Source organism: Aotus nancymaae, unplaced genomic scaffold, assembly GCF_030222135.1.
Source record: "Aotus nancymaae isolate 86718 unplaced genomic scaffold, 86718_ANA_hifiasm-v0.15.2.pri h1tg000014l, whole genome shotgun sequence".
Classification (NCBI taxonomy): Eukaryota; Metazoa; Chordata; class Mammalia; order Primates; family Aotidae; genus Aotus; species Aotus nancymaae.
In genome coordinates, this window is record NW_026988425.1 from 14,372,699 (window position 1) to 14,393,497 (window position 20,799).

At 45.5% G+C, this 20,799-nt stretch overlaps 1 long non-coding RNA gene across 1 annotated transcript in view; it reads right to left on the reverse strand.

Moving 5' to 3' along the window:
- LOC135274766 (uncharacterized) overlaps positions 1-20,799 on the reverse strand; it is a 130,088-nt gene that overhangs the window by 108,531 nt on the left and 758 nt on the right. The window lies entirely within an intron of this gene.

A 20,799-nucleotide genomic window follows, 5' to 3' on the forward strand; every position in this document is an offset into this window, starting at 1 on the left:
GCATGTTGGCGTCAAAGAAGGTCCTGTTAGTGCTCTGCAGGAATGAAACTGGGAATGACCTCACGCTTGGTGGGTTCATTCCTAGTTTTAATCCTAATGTTTTGTGTTTTTACTCTGGGTTGAGAGAGAGGGCAATTCCTTAAAAGCACCCCCTAAAAAGAGACAAAGGAAATAATGAAAACAAACACCAACACACAAACGTTTTCTATACTATCGTGGGTAGAATTCTAGGACTGACGTATCTTAACACTTCCTTTAAGGAAATATGGCTAAAGAAACCCTCAAAGGATCTGTGATAAGAGTCTAATCTATAAGCTGAAGACCACCCTACGGGAAAGGAAGCCCACTAAAGCTGGTTTCCCTGTGGCCATGGCAATGGGCTGGTGTGTGCTGTGAAACGTTTGGGTCAGAGCTGTGCATTCAGGATATAGCAAACTGCAAAACCACAGTGACATTTAGCGTGGAAGAGTCTCAGAAGGTGCCTTGAGGCTGGGCACGGTGGCTCATGCCTGTAATCCCAGCACTTCGGGAGGCCAAGGCCAGCAGATCACCTGAGGTCAGGAGTTCGAGACCAGCCTGGCCAACATGGTGAAACCCTGTCTGTACTAAAAATACAAAAATTTGCCAGGCATGGTGGCAGGCCTCTATAATCCCAGCCACTCAGAAGACTGAGACAGGAGAATCACTTGAACTTGGGAGGTGGAGGTTGCGGTGAGCTGAGATTGTGCCATTGCACTCCAGCCTGGATGACAAAGAGTGAAACTCTGTCTCCCCCCCAAAAAAAAGAAGAAGAAGAAGGTGCCTTGACATGCAGCTGATATCTAGAAGGCATGGTCTGGTGAAGTCACAGCAAACGACTGTTGCCCCGGAGCCTCCTAGTGCTACACCCACCCCTCTTTCCTCCCACCACAACCCTCCCAGCACTCGGATGGGCATCTTCAGAGGCCAACCTGGCACCTGCCCACCTGTGGAAGCACCAGATGGTTCCCGGAGACTGCCACACCTGAGCCCTGTCCCTGTGCATCTCCCCACCCAGGGAGGGCCCAGACAACAGCACGGGTTGGGACATGCCCAGTGCCCAAGGTTGCCAGGGCAGTATTCTCCCAAGGCATCCTCAAGAGGTCACTCGTGGGAAATGCAGCCCCAGCAGTTTACCATCCAGCCATTATTGTATGTCAAGATGGAGCCAAGATCCCAAGGTCCTTCAAATTTATCAAGAAGTCTGGGCGAGGTGGCTCACACCTGTAACACTTTGGGAGGCCAAGGCAGGTGGATCACTTGAGGACAGGAGTTCAAGACCAGCCTGGCCAACATGACAAAACTCTGTCTCTACTAAAATTGCAAAAAACCTAGCTGGGTGTGGTGATGGGTACCTGTAGTCCCAGTTCCTTGGGAGGCTGAGGCAGGAGGATGGCTTGAACCTGGGAAGCGGAGGTTGCAATGAGCCAAAATCGCACCATTGAACTCCAGCCTGGACAAAAGAGCAAGACTCTGTCTCAAAAAAAAAAAAAAAAATCCGTCAAGAACTGGATCTTCCAATGAGGGGCTTGTTGGAAAATTTCCCTTCCTCTATTAGGCTGTTTCCAATGAGCGTTAAGTCTCTTAATTGTGTTGGGGTTCTTTGATGAAAGAAGGTATGGGAGAAATGATGCTTTCATACAGAAGTGCCAAGCTCAGTGTTACGTGTTTTATGCCCTGTCTTGAAAGTGAAAATTTTTCCCGTGTCTGCAACAAGATTACCAAGTGACAGGCCTCTATCACAATTAGTCAATTGTAGTTATTTTTTTCCCTGAAAGTTCTGCATTTCTATCATATTTTTTCTTTTGACAATAATCAGACATATTGTCATATTGCCACCAAAAGTATTTACTTCAGATAGGAAATTCTCAGACTCTATCTTCAATGAGAGAACTGTAAAGAAGGTGAAACCCTGCTCCAGTGCACTAAGACATTAAGTTCTCTCTCTGTCCTGAGAAGCATTACCTAAATGCTTTTTTATTTTTATTTTTTTAGAGACAGGGTCTTGCTCTGTTGTCTAGGCCGGAGTGTGCAGTGGTGTGATGACCATAGATCACTGTAACCTTCAACTCCTGACCTTAAGCAATCTTCCCACCAGCAGCTACAACCACCACCATGTACCACCACGCCCAGTTATTATTATTACTTTTGTAGAGATGGGCTCTCATTATGTTGCCCAGGCTGGTCTTGAACTCCTGACTTCATTATCCCATCTCAGCTTCCCAAAGCACCAGGATTACAGGTGTGGGCACATCCTTTATTACTTTTGACAAAGACCTGAATTCAAATCAGATGATCACTCCTTAATATGCCAACATCTGTTATATCATTAAATTTTATTGTTCTGGGTGTAATCATTACCTACAGATCCCTGCGGGGAGGGGAAGGCAGTCAGTTCACCAAAATCCATTACAGTATTTAAATGAAATAGATGTGAGCTGGCCCTACACCAGTCATAGACACGTGACAAAATATAACACTGAGTAGAAACTCTTTCCTTGCTCTGAAACTAGCTCGCTGTGAGATCGAACAGGCTTCTATTATCTTATAAGGGTATAGCTTAGTGCAGGTTCAATTCAACTAATTTAAATGTCCCATTGTGATGGTTGCAATACCACTCATTTCTTCATTTCTATCTTCATGTATTATGATTCCAGAGAGAGTGACTTTTTACATAGGAGTGAATGGCCCTCTCCATCTGTTCATCTTTTAATAACATGAAAAATCTTCAGATATTTGTCAGCTCCAAGGAAGACTTGGAATAGCCTATCAGAATCACCCTGAGTTTGGGCTGAGATGGTCAGGCCTTTATACTCTCAAATCAATCTGTCTATGGGCTACCCCAGGAGTGGGCATTACCTTGGGCAGAATGAGGCCATGCCTGAGGAGGGTGACAGCTGAAGGTTATTTGCTGATAGTGCTCCCAGCAGCTGGAGCAACAAATCTTTGATTGAAGGGAGGCTTGGAGGGTACAACACAGAGTCCACCACAAATATACGGTCCCGCGGGGAGATACGCGCAAGCGCAGAGGATGTTATAATACACTGATGGGAATAGGGTAGAGTTAAATACAGGACTCTATCAGCACATCTATGAAACTTATTGTACACAATTTGGGGGATGAGGGAAGTTTCGGGAGAAAGTCTCATGAAACTCGGTTGTGAAGGGTACAGGGGGCTGCAGAGGAAAACACGCACAAAGGGCTAGAGTGTAAGTAGCTCGGTGTGATGGAAAGAGTAGGGGGCTGGGCTTGGTGGCTCATACCTGTAATCCCAGCACTTTGGGAGGCTGAGGCAAGAGGATCACCAGATGTCAGCAGTTTGAGACCAGCCTGGCAAACATGGTGAAACTCCATCTCTACTAAAAATACAAAAATTGGCCAGGCACCGTGGCTCATGCCTGTAATCCCAGCACTTTGGGAGCCTGAGGCGGGTGGATCACCTGAGCTCAGGAGTTTGAGACCAGCCTGGCCAACATGGTGAAACCCTGTCTCTACTGAAAATACAAAAAAATTGGCTGGGAATGGTGGCAGGCACCGGTAATCCCAGCTACTCGGGAGGTTGAGGTAGAAGAATAGCTTGAACCAGGAGGCAGAGGTTGCAGTGAGCCAAGATCGCGGCATTGCACTCCAGCCTGGGTGACAAGAGTGAGATTCCATCTCAAAAAAAAAAAAAAAAATTAACTGGGCTTGGTGGCATGCTCCTGTAACCACAGCTACTTGGGAGACTGAGGCAAGAAAATCACTTTCTTGTGAAAACCCAGAAGGCAGAAGTTGTAGTGAGCCGAGATTGCACCACTGCACTCCAGCCTGAGTGATAGAGTGAGACTCCGTTTCCACAAAAACAAAAGAAACCATGGACCCGATGTTGTCGGCTACATTGAAGATCAAGACTGTCAGTAAAGAGTAATTGAGGGACTCTAATGGGGATGAAAAAAAATCACTTAGGAAAGATCGTACTCAGCAATATGGTGAAGAAATTGGAGGGCTAATTCTAGGGGAAGAGTAACAATTTTAAGTGTTGTAGTAAGTCAGGTGAAAGTGATGGGAATATGTGGGGTTGTAAAGATGTAAACAGATCAAATAAACATTCAAGTGGTAAAATCAAGAGAATGAGATGATGGACTAGATGTAGAAGCTGTAGATGAAGGAGGGGGCGGGAGGTGGCCAGAATGCTGGGTGGATGACCATGGCGTTCATTGAAATGGAGGTTTTGGGGGAAAAGGAGTGGGGAAGGGTGAACAAAAAAACTCAGTTTTGGATACGTTGATTTGAGTTTTGTTTCAGTTGTCCACTAAGCAGCTGCCATGTGTGTCTGAAGCTCAAGAGTGACTCCTGTCTTAAAGATGCAGGCTGAGGGTCACTAGCATCTATATGGGAAAGAAGTCCTAGGCATGGATGGAATCTCCTACAAATTTCTGTAAACAGTGAGAAGAGATGGTGTCTAGAATTACTAGAACTAAAAGAATCACTGCAGTTCAAGGAATGGTTGTAGGGAGAGGAGGCAAGCGTCTCTGAAGACTAGGGAATGTTAGGAAGAAAACCGAGGTTTATGGTCACAAGCCAAAAGAAGGGACTAATAAGGAAGGATGGTAAACCATACTGAAGTTTGTGGGGGCTTCACAAATCTTTCCTGTTTCCCTAATTGCGCTCCGAACTGACTGTGAGATAAATACAGGAGTAGGCCATTGGAGAACTGACGGCCACCGTCATTACCGCTGAAGTTGATCACGAAGGCTATGGCTGAGGTGTGCGGCAGTAATGAACTCTCCAGTTGCGAAACCTGGACTCCTTCCTTCCTGAACATGGGCAGTGCTGGAATCCTGCAAGGCCTCCTCACATGGGGGCCTGGAGGAAGAGCAGGGCAGAATGCCAGCTCCCCACAGCAGCTGCTCCCAAGAGGAAAAGAGGGAGAGGGAAGACCCTGTCTGCCCAGTTCCTCCTCCCAAAGCCACCAGTCGGGTAATTCAACTGGCATGGAAGGAGTCACTGGGACTAAAGAACAAGCATCTCTCCCACGTCTCCCATTCACACAAGAAAATCAAGGACTGGAGAGTGTCTGTTGGTTGGTGCTGGTGGTAGTGAACCCTCTGGAGCAGCAGTGAAAGAAGCCAGACTGCAGCAGGATAGAGACAGAATGGGAGGCGAGGCGTCGAGACAACCAGGCCATAGAGCACTTGCAAGGAGTCATAATAGTGATGACTACTCCAGTGAGGTACAGCTATAGTCTGCAAAGTTTAATTTCATTCCATTAGCATATGTCAGGATAATCCAGGCTTGAGGAGCTGAAATAAGGTCCTGATGAACTTCCTAGGGAAAGATACATGAAAATGTGTTTTGTGGGACTTGGGGCCAGTAGACTAACAAGGAAGCTACCTGGGGTCAGTTCATGGAATGCTGATGGAGAGCTGAGAGACAGCAGTGGGGCCTAAGCATGTGAGTTTCTACTCAAGATGATTCATTGCATCACACTCAAAAAATGGAGAAGGACACAGAGCCCTTGAGAAAGAATTTAAACCGACCAACCAAACAAGCAAACCAAACCCGCCACTAAATTCAAGAAAGATCATGTACCAATCAAAAGGCTGTGCTGACAAACAGATCCCCAAGTTTCGGTGGCTTAAGAAAAGTAAAAGTCTATTTCATGTCTATTGCAGGGTGGGTAGCTGTGCTCCATCTTGCAGCTCCAAGCTAGTTCATGTGGGCTCCAAGGCTGAGGTGGATGGGGAAGGGAGAATAGAGGCTCAAGCATGGGTGTACACATCCCAAGGAACAGAATATAGTCACATGCCCCCACCTGACTGCAAGGAAATATGGGAATTATAGTCTGTGAACCTTTGAAGAGGAGAAAAATGGGCACTGGTGAGCAGCAGCAGAACCCATCACAGCAGGCATTGAGGAGGTTGAGAGCCATGGGAACCACAGTGATGTGGCCACACATCCCTACAAGCCACATTTCCTGAAGCCACGCAAATCACCATGTAATATATCACCTTACTTACAGAGAAGCTACAGTCCATGTAAGCGATTCCTCACTGACCTTGAAGTTGTTTTTCAATAGGCACAAATGTTTAAAGAGATGAATACTACTAAAATGGGGATTATGATCCACGGCAGAAAATCATTAGCACAGTCTCTAGTACATAGGGCTCAATAAGTATCTGTTGATCAATTGAACTGATGCCTGATGAGTCTTGACCTTTCACAGAGAGAGAGAAAACAACAGATGCAACGACGGCAAAGCCTTTTCTCTCCGAAGGCTGTGATGTTCCCATTTTGCTCTCTTGGTCAGGTTGCTGGTCTGGAGGCAAAAACCAGAGGCAAAGAAAAGAGATGCTTAGACAAGCAGACTGATTCAGTTGCATTAAGCCTGGCCACTACAAAGTCTTGGTTTGGTAGATTTGACTTTGCTCTTTCCTGTCTTTGTGGAGGGAAATGTTAGGAAAGGCATGTGGCTTGCAGAGATGCACTCTGTACTGGTATGTTTCCCCTGGCTCTAAACTCCTCAGTGCCTGCTAATGTGGGAAACCAATTTAAGACATTCTGTTGCATAATTGGAGGAAAAGTTTAAACCATCTTTTTTTTTTTTTTTTTTTTTGAGACAGAGTCTTACTCTGCCGCCCAGGCTGGAGTGCAGTGGCACGAGATCTCGGCTCACTGCAACCTCTGCCTCCTGGTTTCAAGCAATTCTCCTGCCTCAGCCTCCCTAGTAGCTGGGATTACAGGTGCCCGCCACCACGCCCAGCTAATTTTTGTATTTTTAGTAGAGACGGGGTTTCACCATGTTGGCCAGGCTGGTCTCGAACTCCTGACCTCGTGATCCAACCCACCTTGGCCTCCCAAAGTGCTGGGATTACAGGCGTGAGCCACCACGCCCGGCCAGTTTAAACCATCTCGAGGGAAGCAATCACTTGACTAACATTCCTACTTAAAAATGAATGACAAAAATCAGATTTTGCAATTTCAATAGACATTTATTGAACATTTACTAAATCTGCAAAGCAATATGCCAGATGTAGTAAAGGGCATAAAAAATAAATGGGCTAGTCCCAGTTCTCAAATAGCTAGTGGGAAAGTCAGTCATTTAAACATCTTATTAGATTATAAGGGAAAGTGATTCTGAATTGAGTAATGAGAAAGTTGCATGGAGTTGGGGAGGGAAGGGTGCTCATCTCAAACCATCCAGAGCAAAGGCCCCATGGTGGGCACAGCACTGGCAAAAGACTGTAGGACAGGGGTGCTCCTTGGCTGTCCCCACAGGCCCTGTATACGTAAGTGGATGAGGTCCCCACCTGCCTGGGTCAGGGCATTCAAGGGATATTTCTGCCCACATCCTACACCAGGTGTGGCTCAAGTCCTTACAACTGTAGGGTCCCTGGGGACATCCTCACACATTCTGCTTGAAGCAAACTTCAAATAAAGGTCCCCAGGAGATTCTGAGATATGGGGCATTTGCCAGGTGGATCTTTCATGTCACATTGAGGAGCATAAAGGTCATTTTATTTTATTTTTTAATTTTTTGAGATGGAGTCTTGCTCTGTCACCCAGGCTGGGCATGATCTCTGCCCACTGCAACCTCCGTCTCCTGGGTTCAAGCGATTCTCCTGCCTCAGCCTCCCAAGTAGCTGGGATTACAGGTACCTGCCACCATGCCCGGCTGAATTTTGTATTTTTAGTAAAGACGGATTTCACCATGTTGGTCAGGCTGGTCTCAAACTCCTGACATCAAGTGATCCTCCCACCTCAGCCTCTCAAAGTGCTGGGATTACAGGCATGAGTCATTGCGCCTAGCCATGATCATTTTAAAGGGCAAGAAATGAATAAAAGAAGATTTCTGAGAAAGAGTGGCACAATCCAACCTGTCCTTTGGGAAGCTCCTTGGGCTTGTGGTAAAAGGAGGGATGGTTAGGTTGCACCTGCAGCATAGGGAAGGCCCAGAGGAACAGCCTTTCCCTGAGAGACAGATGTCCTCTATCCTACCCCCATGCAATGCTCCCCAGATTTCCCTAGTCTCAGACACCCTTGGAGACAAATGATATCACATGATCGTGCATATCACCTTTCACTGGCTGGTTAACTCACCACAACAATGCAGCATCCCAAATCCTTGAAAAGCGGCGCTCTGCCCAAAATACTTGGAGGAGTTCCAGGGGACCTCACTTGTGTGTTCCCTCTCACCAGGCTCAACAGGCCCTGCCCCTGTCCAACACAGCCCACCTGCTGCCATGGTCCCTCCCGAAGCCCTACTCCTTGAGCGACCAGCCCAAGACCTTAGGAGGCCAATGCCAAGATACAGTAGAATGAGAACAGACAATCAGCTTCCTTTGCATTAAGAGGTCTCACTCCACATATTACTTGAACCCTAATATATAACAGATTTGGTGACAAGCTCCTTCAGTTTTCATGTATGGTCATCTCTCTCCTTGGGATCCAGATTTGCAATTGAGGAGGCTGGACTGAAGCAAAATCTCTTCTTCAAATCTTTGCTCTCTGTCTACATTTGTACCCCTGGTGCTAGCTCATCATCCCTGGATCTCTCTCCCCTGTGGATAAGTTCTGGTACCAGTGGCTCTTCCAATAAGCTCTACCAACATGTCACCCCACCTATTCCTCAGAAATACCCTAGCAGAGGGCACAGCTTGAGTTCTCTTTGCAGGTGGTTCAAGATTTAAGGAGCCCAATGACTCATCAATCATATCTAGACATGAATAATCCCCCAGTAAACTGAAGTCTACATCAGGTGGCTGGTCACCATAGGCATGACATGTCTCTTAGCAAGGCTTTCTATGTTATATTCATGAAGTTGGGGTATTGATTTAGGTAGTCCCTTTAAGCTGGAAGATTCTTAATTCTAAAATAAATTAGAAGTCTACTGTGATAGTCCAAAAATAATATAATGAGTACCTGGAGAAGGAAGCAGCAGAGAAGATGAAAGAAGGGTCATGTAATTGACATTCATTGAGCCTTTACTATGTGCTAGATAGACCATATTCAGCTATTTGCACATGTTGTCTGACTGAAATCTCAGAACAACCATATGAAGCAGGAAATGCTGTTATCCTCATTTCACAGATGAGGAAACTGAGGGGAAAGTTCTTGTGTTTACACAGACGCAATAGCTAAGTTGGTATTTGAACCTGATTCATATTCCAGAGCTATACTCTTAGTTACTATGCTGCACAGCTTCTCAAGATTTTGATAAAAATGGAAAGCCCTAGATGCTTGAAAGACATGCTAAGTCCATGGCATGAAGAAAGATCAGGGGAGGAGCTGTGCTGCAGTCTATCTTTCCCTTCACAGTTCAGTCCACTTGGTCTGTCTGTCTATCCATCTGTCTATATATCACCTAACCACCCTGTCCATCCACCCATTCACTCATCTATCCATCCATCCCTCCACCCAGCCAGCCATCCATCCCAACCTTCAGAAAAGAACTCAAGGCAAAAAGACAAACAGAGAAGTAAAAACTTTTAAAATAGGGATAAAAGAATAAAAGGCACATAACAAAGGGAAATAGGTTATTGTAAAACTGATGCATAAAAGCATATGACTTAATTCTGAGCATCTTGACTTTCAAGGTATAAAAAAAAACATGGTGAGTTACATAGTTTGCATTTGCTCATAAAAGGAACCATGGTCACCTGTGAGGAGACACAAACTTTTTACTACCAAAGCTTAAAACAGCTAACACATGGGTCTTTATTTAATAAAGGAAAATTAAATAGCATAAGGCCAGAATCCTCAAATGCAGATGAGTCCCAATAAAGGCAGAACACCTAATGTTAAATCTTCATGATTCCTGTAGGACTCAAGAGTAGTATAATGTGGACATGCTCTGTCTAGGGGAGTTTCTAGAGTCCAGGATTGAGGAGGCCCAGCAACGTGTGAGTTTTGCTTCTCTGTAGTTCAATAGTCTCACCTTAGCATTGGCTTCTCCGTCATTCTGCCTATGTGTGACTTTTGCTTCTCTGTAGTTCAATAGTCTTCACCTTAGCATTGGTTTCTCTGTCATTTTGCCTATCTCAGGAAAGAGAACCATCAGGGGTGCCAATTAGATTATGTCAGAGAGAGTAGAATAGACGGAAATGCAGGACAACCAGGGGCTCAAGAAGATGTTAGCAAAGTGGGCACTGGGATGGAGGGAAGTGAAGGAGTGAAAGAGCATGGCTTTGGAATGGTATCAAATGCCAGGGTATTTCAAGCAATAGGTACTACTTCCTTGGCTTGCTTCTCCAAAGTTGTGAAGAACTGGGAAGAGCTAAGCAGGGAAGAGTAATGCTAAAGGACGTAGCTGGAGTTTCCCTCTGCAGGTGGGAGGTACCTTTCTGAGTTTCTAACTCAGAAAAGAATCTTTGTACCGAAGAGCAGAATGGAAGGGAGGTGGAGGTAATATCTCCAACATAGGAAGATGCAACTGCTGGCTATGTGTGAATGATATCGTAACATAAGAGAGGTCATGTGTTCACAGCCAAAGAGAAGTGTTATCCACATGCATTTCACCTGCCAACAGTGAGCAGATGTTAAAGGCTTTTCCTGAACCCTGAAAGTTGACTTGATCCCTTTCTTTGGGGACTGCTTTTTGTGAGAAGTTTCAGGTTTCCAGCTATCATCTCTGTTTTTCCTCCTGTTATCCTTGGGATATGAAAACTGGTATTCCAGCCATTGGATGACAATGCGGATGACTGCATTCTCCTCCTGCAGGGAGAGTCAGGTGCTGGCATCAGCTTCTCATGGTGTCTCCGCCAGTCATTCTTTCTTGGCATTGCTACCGCCATTGGCCTACACAGGCCTTTACAACTAGACTACTGCTCCACAACTTTGCTCATGTCATGGCACACAAAGGAAATAGCATGATTTATTCACCCCACTGGGCTTATCCAGGCTGGAGGCAAATGGCTCTGGCCACTCCATACCCCCCTACCCCTGCCCCAGACTGCACTGGTAGGTGCAAAGATCCAATCAAGTTGACCTGCTTGCACACCAGTTAGAAGCTGTGATCTGGAACACAGAAAGAGCTGCTTCATTTTTCCCCATCGTCAGCGTCTTGCTTCAATCCACATTGAGCACATTGGCCAGGCTAATTTTCCCCAATTCAGCATTTTCATTATGTTGTTTTACTGCTTACCGCACAGACAGTGGCTCCCCACCACCTATTGGAGTTTTAAAGTTATTGACCTGGCAGTCAAGACCTGCCCCAACGTTGCCCCCATTTACCTTTCCCAGGATTGTCAGGTCCAGACTTGAACTCACTGCCTCCTCCACATGTACGCTCCTGCCTGTAGGATGGCGCTGTATTGTCAGAACTATTCTCCATTCTTGCCTACGGTGCTTCAAGACCCAGATCACACCATGGCTCCCCTCTGATGCTTCCCAATGACTCAGCTTCTAAAGCCTTCCGTTTTTACCTCTTTTCCAACCTTATAGGCCACTATTCTCCAAGTCTCTTCCAGCCTCTCAACATTCAGTGAAAAGCCAATAGTCCAATAAACTCAGGAAATGCTGCAGCATATATTCCCTTCTTGGGGATGCAAAACACATATCTGCTTAAAAGGAATTTATTTTATTCATTTCAGCCCTGAGTTGTTCAAACTTATTTTAGCACAGAACTTTTTAACAATAATAGTTATTAACTTCCCGTGGAAGTGGTTCTATAAAGCAGACTTTGGAAACACACAGTTGGAACTTGCAGGTCATATCCACATAGGCTCTAATCTCAAATGTAGTTAACTCTTTCAAATTTCCAGGTAGTAAAAGCTAATTAAATCTGATCACGGAACTAGACAATCTGACCTTCCTATAAATACTCTCTTTCCCTGCAACGCTCAATACTGAAAGAGAAAAGGGCCAACAGTGGCGCCCCTCAACATGCATGACCTTACTGTCAGCTCTGTGTTTGGAACCCTGGCAGAAGTTTGCTGGGATGAATTTGAGTAGCCAATTCAAGTAATAATAATAGCAATAATAATATGAGTCAATCTCATGCACTAGAAAGTGCAGTACATTGTAAATCCTTAGTTTGCATGAGTTTTTTCAATCCCCCGACAGCACTGTCAGGTAATCACTATTTTTATCTCCATGTTACAGATAAGGAAACTGAGGCACAAAGAGATGAAGTAACTTCAGAGAGCAGCAGAGCCAGCATTCAGGCACTCAGTCACCAGAGTCTTGCTCAGAACCACCACGTTATGTTACCTCTTCAAGAAAACCAAAGTCCTTTGCCATAGGTTTTTTGTTTGTTTGTTTTTGAGACAGAGTCTCACCCTGTCACCTAGGCTGGAGTGCAGTGGTGCGATCTTGGCTCACTCCAGTCTCAACCTCCCAGGCTCATGCAATCCACCCACCTTAGCCTCCTGAGTTGCTGAGACTACAGAAGCACACCACTATGCCCAGCTAATTTTTTTTTTAGTTTTTGTAAAGGTGGGATGTTGCCATGTTGCCCAGGCTGATCTCAAACTCCTGGGCTCAACGGATCCTCTGGCTTTGGCCTCCCAATGTGCTGGGATTGGAGGCATGAACCACCACACCTGGCCCAAAGGCATACATTTGAATGGTGTATAAGGTAAAACGGCACAGCGGTGTTTAATTTTTTTTTTTTTTTTTTGAAACAGCATCTTGCTCTTTTGCCCAGGCTGGAATGCAGTGGCATGATCTTGGCTTACTGTAACCTCCACTCCCTGGGTTGTAGTAATTCTCCTGCCTTAGCCTCCTGAGTAATTGGGAATACAGTCACTCACCACCAGCTAATTTTTGTATTTTTAGTAGAGACAAGGTTTCACTATGTTGGCCAGGCTGGTCTCGAACTCCTGACCTACTCAAGTGACCCACTCACCTCGGCTTCCCAAAGTGCTAAGATTATAGGCATCAGCCACCACATCCACCCTAATGCACTTCTTTTCTTTTCTTTTCTTTTTTTTTTAAACGGAGTCTTGCTCTGTTGCCTGGCTGGAGTGCAGTGGAGTGATCTCCACTCACTGCAACCTCTGCCTCCTGGGTTCAAGCAATTCTCCTGCCTCAGCCTCCCCAGTAGTTGGGACTACAGGCGCGCACCACCACACCCAGCTAATTTTTATATTTTTAGTACAGACAGGGTTTCACCACGTTGGCCAGGATGGTCTTGCTCACCTGACCTCGTGATCTGCCTGCTTTGGCCTCCCAAAGTGCTGGGATTACAGGTGTGAGCTACCACGCCAGGCGCGTAATGCATTCTTTCTGAAATTCTGCCTAAAACGTTTACTGACGTCTATGCTCAGAAGTCACTTTCTCTTTATTCCACACAGATAGTTTATCTCCAAGTTTGTTTAAAAGATCACATTGTACTTATTCTTTGTACTGTGAGTCTTGGTCCTTGGCCAAAAGCAATACAATTCTGACCTAGGAGTTTTTCCTTCATCAACCCAGTGCAAGAAGGGTTTCCCCCCACTCTGAGTTTCTTTGACATTTATTGTGTCTTCTACTCATTTGAATGCATATTCTGTTTTGTAATCAAAATTGTCTTGCCAAGTGAATGGGTCTTATCTTTCCAACTATGTCTTCTCACTTAGAGCTCCATGCACAGTGTCATGCTCAGAGAGGGGTTGAGTGTCTGTTGACTGATTTATTACCCCCAAATGCCAGAGCGATTTCATGATTGTACTGGATGTCCTCCTGCATGTCCTCCTTTAGCCCACTGTATCTGCTCTCTGCCTTCCTCCACCTCACCGTGTCCTCAGGAGGATGACTGCTGTGGGCCCAGCCATGGACTCCCTTGCTCTCTGGCTCCTGGTGGTGCTACGAATGGGAGATGCCAGCAGAAGAAGTGATAGTGGGAGGAGAGAGAGGTCAGGTGTTTATTCCCTGGCTTCCTCTCTTGCAAGCTCTGGGTTGTCAGGATGAAACCACTGCATCCAGAGACGTCCCTAGAGCCGTTTATTAGCCTCATAGTCCACAATCTCCAGAAACGTTTATGTTTCCTCAGGTTTTGTTACAATCCTCTCCTGCCATTCTGCCACTTCTTCGGCACTGGGCTGAAGAGTGAATGTAGCTGCCAGCTACACAGCCTGTGTAAGACTGCGGAGCTCAGTGGAAACAACCTCTCCTTTAGGAAAGCACGTAGAAGATCCCTTCATCCATTCTGGCTGTTGGAGGGAAAGCATCCTACATTGCAGCTGAACAAGGACAGCACCTGCCAAGGGAGATTTTTCAGCTGCCTCCGTGAGGCCGGGCAGATGAGGGTGATGAGGCTCATGGTTGTTTGGTTGTTGGTGTATTATTTTGCCTACTGGGAGGAATCCCCTGTGAAAGCCTGTACTACTGTGGCAGCCTGTTTCTGGCTAGTTTGACCTTTTTATCATTTATTTTAGGGCCTGAGAATGTTCTGAGATTCCCTGACATTCTACTGCTTTGTTTTGAATTAGCTAGAACTGTAATCTATTAGTCTAGACTTTTATGTATTTATGTTTATACAGCTTTTTTGAAATATAATTTATATGCCAGACAATTCACTCATTTAAAGTATACAGTTCACATTTTAGAATATTCACAGGGTTGTGCAGCTGTCACCACCATCTAATCTTAGAACATTTTCATCTCCTATAAAAGAACCTCTGTGCAATCGGGCATGGTGGCTCATGCCTGTAATCCCAGCACTTTGGGAGGCCAAGGTGGGCAGATCATGAGGTTAAGAGATCGAGACCATCCTGGTCAACATAGTGAAACCCCGTTTCCACTAAAAATACAAAAATTATCTGGGTGTGGTGGCACACACCTGTAGTCCAGCTACTCGGGAGGCTGAGGCAAAAGAATCACTTGAACCTGGGAGGCAGAGGTTGCAGTGAGCCAAGATCGTGCCACTGCACTCCAGCCTGGGTGACAGAGCAAGACTCCATCTCAAAAAATAAAAATAAAGCCAGCTCTGTACACATTTAGTTTTACTCCCCTTTCCTCCCTTTGCCAGCTTCTGGCAACCACCAATCTACTTTTTACCTCCATGGATTTCCTTATTTTGGATACTTCATATAAACAAAATCATACGCAATGTGACCTATTGTATCTGGCTTCTTTTACTTAGCACAATGTTCTCATGGTTCATTCAGGTTGTAAATGTATCAATACTTTATCCTTTTTATGGTTGAATAATATTCAATTATATAAATATACAACATTTTCTTTATACAATCATCAGTGGAATGACATTTGGGTTATTTCCATTTTTTGGCTATTATGAATAATGCTACTGAGAACATTTGCATCTGGGCATGGTGGCTCACACCTATAATCCCAGCACTTTGTGGGGTCGAGGTGGGTGGATTGCTTTAGCCCAGGAGTTTAAGACCAGCCTGGGAAATGTAGTGCAACTCCATCTCTACCAAAAAAAAAAAAAAAAAAAAAAAAAAATACGAAAAATACAAAAAATTAGCTGGATGTGGTGGTGCATGCCTGTAGTCCCAGCTACACAGGAGACTGAGGTGGGAGAATCAATTAAGCCCAGGAGTTGAAGGCTGCAGTAAGCCATGATTGTGTCACTGCACTCCAGCCTGGGTGACAGAGCAAGACCCCATATCAAAAAACCAAAAACCCAAAACACAAAGAACATTTGTGGACAGGTTTTTGTGGGGACATATGTATGTTTTCATTTATCTTGAATAAATACCTAAGCGTGGATTACCTAGGTCATATGCTAACTCAATGTTTAACATTTGGATAACTTCCAAACTGTTTTCTAAAGTGACTGTACCGTTTTACATTCCTGCCAGCAATGAATGAGGATTTCAGTCTCTCTACAGCCTTGTCACTTGCTGTTGGCTGTCTTTATTTTAGCCATTCCAGTGGGGGTGAAGTGGTATCTCATGCTGGCTTGGTTTGCATTGCCCAGGTGGCTAGTTATGCTGAGTGTCCTTTCATGTACCTACTGGCCATTTGTATACAAGCTTTATGTCTACATTTCCCTATTTGAGACTTTAGGAGTCTGATAGATTTCAGAATTCTGACCCTTTTTGAAGTTCATAGACACTCTTCAATATATCTGCTGCAAAAATACTATGATTCAACCTAAATAGGATAAAGTGTATATGGCCTCCGGTAATATTAAGTCAGTTTTTGACACCCAAAGTATTACAAAAAAATATTGGTTTTCAGAACTTTTGGATTTTGGAAATATAAGGAAGCTTATATATGTTCCTGGGTTCCAGTTAAGACTGTGCTGTGGGCAGCCATCCAGATGTGCCACTAGTGGTTGCCCCTCCATGAGCCCTGTAAGCATGGCTCTCTCGAGCATGACCCCACAGGGACCCTCCCCAGCAGGGAGCAGAGCACAAGGACAGGGGTCCAGGTTACCTCTCCTCCCTGATCTGACTTTGCATGGTGCCTCACTCAAGACCTGAGTGGGATTCCTCACGGTTGCCTCGGGATCACTGAGGTCACCTTGCTTGTCCAGAGATAGAAGTGCAGTTAGTGGTGTTTTCAGGAGAGGGAGGGAGTGGGGGTGCAAGGAGGGTTGTGATGCATAGAGTTGGGGCAGTTGTTAATCCCTGCAGTTACTCCCAGATATCCCCATTGCACCTTCCAGAATCTTTAACTCTAGCTGTAGAAAGACAGAAAAGTGGAGATTTGACTGATGCTGAAATTTGGCAAATCAACCTTGTGCAAGGGAATCAGGGCTAGGAGCAGCACTATTCAAATGCTTGGTCATGCTCCCATTCATTGCCCCCTTTAAGTTGCTCTTGGTCCATGACTCCCCATTCCCCACTTGCCCTCAGCTGGCCCATGGTCCATCCTTGAGAAGCAAAGGTGATGGCTCACTAGCTGTCTCCACCCCGCTGACTGTGAGCTACATGAACTCTGTCCCAGGATGTGGAGAGGTGCTCTCTGCCCTCTCCCCAACTCTGCTCCAAAGCCACAGCCATTTGCTCAGAAAGAGTCTGTGACCTGGAACTATTCTCTGGAACTGATCTCCTTTCTGATGAGGTGCTTATAGCTATAGAGCCCCCCAGATGATCTCAGAAAAAGGGAGGCGATTAGAAAGAGGTAAGCAAAGAGGATGGGTACTGATATGGTTTGGCTGTGTCTTTACTCAAATCTCATCTTGAATTGCAGTTCCTATAATTCCCACGTGTGGCGGGAGGGATCTGGTGGGAGGTAATTGAATCATGGCGTGGTTTCCCCCATACTATTCTCTTGATAGTAAGTTCTCACAAGATCTGATGGTTTTATGAGGGGCTTCTCCCTTCTCTTGGCTCTCAGTCTTCTCTCTCCTGCTGCCTTGTGAAGAAGGACGTGTTTGCTTCCCATACTGCTGTGATTGTAAGTTTCCTGAGGCCTCCTCAGCCCTGTGGAACTGAGTCAATTAAACCTTTCCTTTATACATTACCCAGTCTAGCGTATTTCTTCACAGCAGTGTGAGAATGGACTAATACCCAGATTAGAATGAGGACAATGCCCCATCTCCCTGCCCTCCATGCCCATTCTTCCCACCCCCACATTTCCTCTACTGCCCAATTGTTCCACTCCTTTCTTTTTTTCTCCAAGTTTTGTAATTCACATAGGAATGAGTTCAGTCTTGAGGTGCTTTCTTGCCCCTTGATGAAGGGAGGTAGAGATGGAGGAGGAGACAGATGAGAGTTATGTGATATAACTAATGACTGCAAGTGTGATTGTCCTTGGGGACTTGGTTTTCCTGAAGGCAAGGGCCAAACAAGCAAGATTTAGTTCTTTAGCTTGCCCAGGATCACATAGCTAGTCGGTTTATCAGAGCTAGGACTGAAAACCACTTCTTCTTGGGGCTTCTTTTCCCTCCATGACAATATCTATCCTCGTGTCTTTAGAAGAAGACAGTTAACTGCACTGGTTTTGAAAACAAATCCAATCCACCCACTGGGTTTCCTTGCTGCTTTGTGCAGCCCTTGAGCCAGAAGATAAATAAACACAAAGTAAAAATAGGCTGGAGAGGAAGTGCTCTCTAAGAAGTGATTTTCGAGCTGTGGCTGCATTCTCTTCTCTTGGTCCCTGAGACCTGGCAGGTGGATGGGAGGAGGAGATAGGTTCATGGGCAGGTCCCCTCACCTTGTGAGGGAAGAAGTCCTCTGGGGTGTGGTTACAGACCAAGTTGAGTTGGCTGTAGGGGCGAGCAGCAATGATGGGGTCAATTCCCACTGCCTTGCTGTTACCTCCGCGGGGGGTATCCCTGCTCTCCCAGCCCTGGGCAGGAGTCCCATCACTTGGTGTGGTGGTCCTTGAGCATCTTACCTAGACTTCTCCCCTGGGAGATGACAGTAGCTGGTTTCTAGAGAAAGCCCATGGCCATCTTTTACAAAACTTTTTGCAAACTTCTGCTTTATTCCTGAACATTCTAATGAGTCCACATAATCTTTCAACCTAAAATCACTTAGAATCTTCCCACACATCAATGCACATCTGCAACCACATTCTTATGAAAAGGTAGAGTCCTTACAGAGCACCTGCTGAGATTCCTGCTCCTCACCAACCAGATCCCCTGTTCTTCCCCGACACCCAACCTCCCTCAACTGCAGTGACATCCCCTATGTTCTCTAAATAGCAGCGCATGCTCCTGCTCAGGGCCTTTGCATTTGCCGTTTCAACTCCCTTAAGTCCTCTTCTCAGATGTACGCTCTCTCTCTTTATTTTGAGATGGAATTTCACTCTGTAGCCCAGGCTGGAGTGCAGTGGCTTGATCTCAGCTCAATGCAACCTCCGCCTCCCAGGTTCAAGCAATTATTTTGCCTCAGCCTCCCGAGTAGCCGGGACTACAGGTGCAGGCCACCATGCCCAGCTAATTTTTTGTATTTTTTTTTTTTTTTTGAGACGGAGTTTTGCTCTTGTTACCCAGGCTGGAGTGCAATGGCACGATCTCGGCTCACCGCAACCTCCGCCTCCTGGGTTCAGGCAATTCTGCTGCCTCAGCCTCCTGAGTAGCTGGGATTACAGGCATGCGCCACTGTGCCCAGCTAATTTTTTGTATTTTAGTAGAGACGGGGTTTCACCATGTTGACCAGGATGGTCTCGATCTCTTGACCTCGTGATCCACCCGCCTCGGCCTCCCAAAGTGCTGGGATTACAGGCGTGAGCCACTGCGCCCGGCCCAATTTTTTGTATTTCAGTAGAGGTGGGGTTTCACCGTGTTGCCAGGCTGGTCTTGAACTCCTGAGCTCAGGCAATCCGCCTACCTTGGTCTCCCAAAATGCTAGGATTGCAGGCATGAGCAATCTGAGCATTTTCTTTTTTTTGAGATGGAGTCTCTGTCTCCTGGGCTGGAATGCAGTGGCGTATTGGCTCACTACAACCTCTGCTTCCCAGGTTCAAGCAATTCTCCTGCCTCAGCCTCCCAAATAGCTAGGACTACAGACTTGCACCACTGCACCTGGTTTATTTTTGTATTTTCAGTAGAGACAGGGTTTCACCATGTTAGCCAGACTAGTCTTGAACTCCTGACCTCAGGTGATCCACCTGCCTTGGCCTCCCAAAGTGCTGGGATTACAGGTGTGAGCCACCATGTCCAGCCCAGATGTACACCCTCACTGTCTCACCTCTTTCTGATCTTTGCTCAAGTGTCCCATCAAATGTTGCACTGCTCTGTCCCTCAGACTTCACCCCTTTTCCTGTCTTATTCTTCTCCACTGCACTTATTACATTTGGCCATAATGCATTTTACTTATTTGCTTATTGTCTGTCACACCCATCCACCCTATGACAAAGTAAGTTCTTCGAGGGCAAGAATGTTGGCTGGTTTTGTTCACTGGTGCTTAAAAGAGCATCTTCCATATAGTAGGAGCTCAGTACATGTTTACTGCATAAATAAATTGAGGCTTCTAGAATAGTCTAAAACTGGACATGGAGTCTTTAGATGGCTTCCTGCATGCAATGGGAGGCCTTCAGTAAGTAATCAGTGAGCCTCGAATATAAAAACCTTCATCACTGTTGCAAATGCACTAGGGAAGACCTTGCCCAGGTTCTACACAAGACAGAAGCAGTAAGACCAGCTCTAGGCACAAGCAAAGTCAATGCTTTTTGCTTTTTTTTTTTTTTTTTTTGAGATGAGGTCTTGCTCTGTCACCCTGGCTGGAGTGCAGTGGTTCAATCAGAGCTCACTGCAGCCTCAAACTCCTGGTCTCAAGCTATTCTCTCACCTTCTCAGTGTTGAGATTATAGGCATGAGCCACTGTGCCTGGCCAGTGCTTTTTTTTTTTTTCCACTGGTGCCTTCCAACACTCTTTTCTTTCTTTTATCCCTCATTACTTTGGACCAATGCTCGGCTAATCCACTAATCTTCTCTATGAGGTATTAAGTGATAAAGGCTTAAGGTGTTAGCATTCCCAGGAGTATTTATCCTTTAAAGAGAAATCTGGAAGACCAAAAGTTGGCCAGGATCAGAATGAATGAATCTCACCAGGTAGAATTTCAGATCCTGCAGATTTCAGGCTGGGGGCTCAATTTGGAATTCTTTGAATTACTGGCCAAGAACAGCAGGTCAGCTGCTTTTAAGCAACAATACTGTAAAATTGATCAATTGGAAGCCAAGGCAGCAAATATAGACATTGTCACTTCTCCTATATATCTCTCATTTATATACTAGTAATAATAAAACCTTCCTTGCAACTTCCAAATTTCAGCTCACCTCAGAGCCAAATCTACCTTTATCTTTTTTTTCCTGAATTTCTGGATTTTCCTGCTACCAGATCAAGATCTTCATTAATTACAACCCAACATCTATGGAAGGAAAAGCATCTGTACACACACAAACACACCTGCACACACAGGCACATACACACACATGTGCACATACACATACCTCA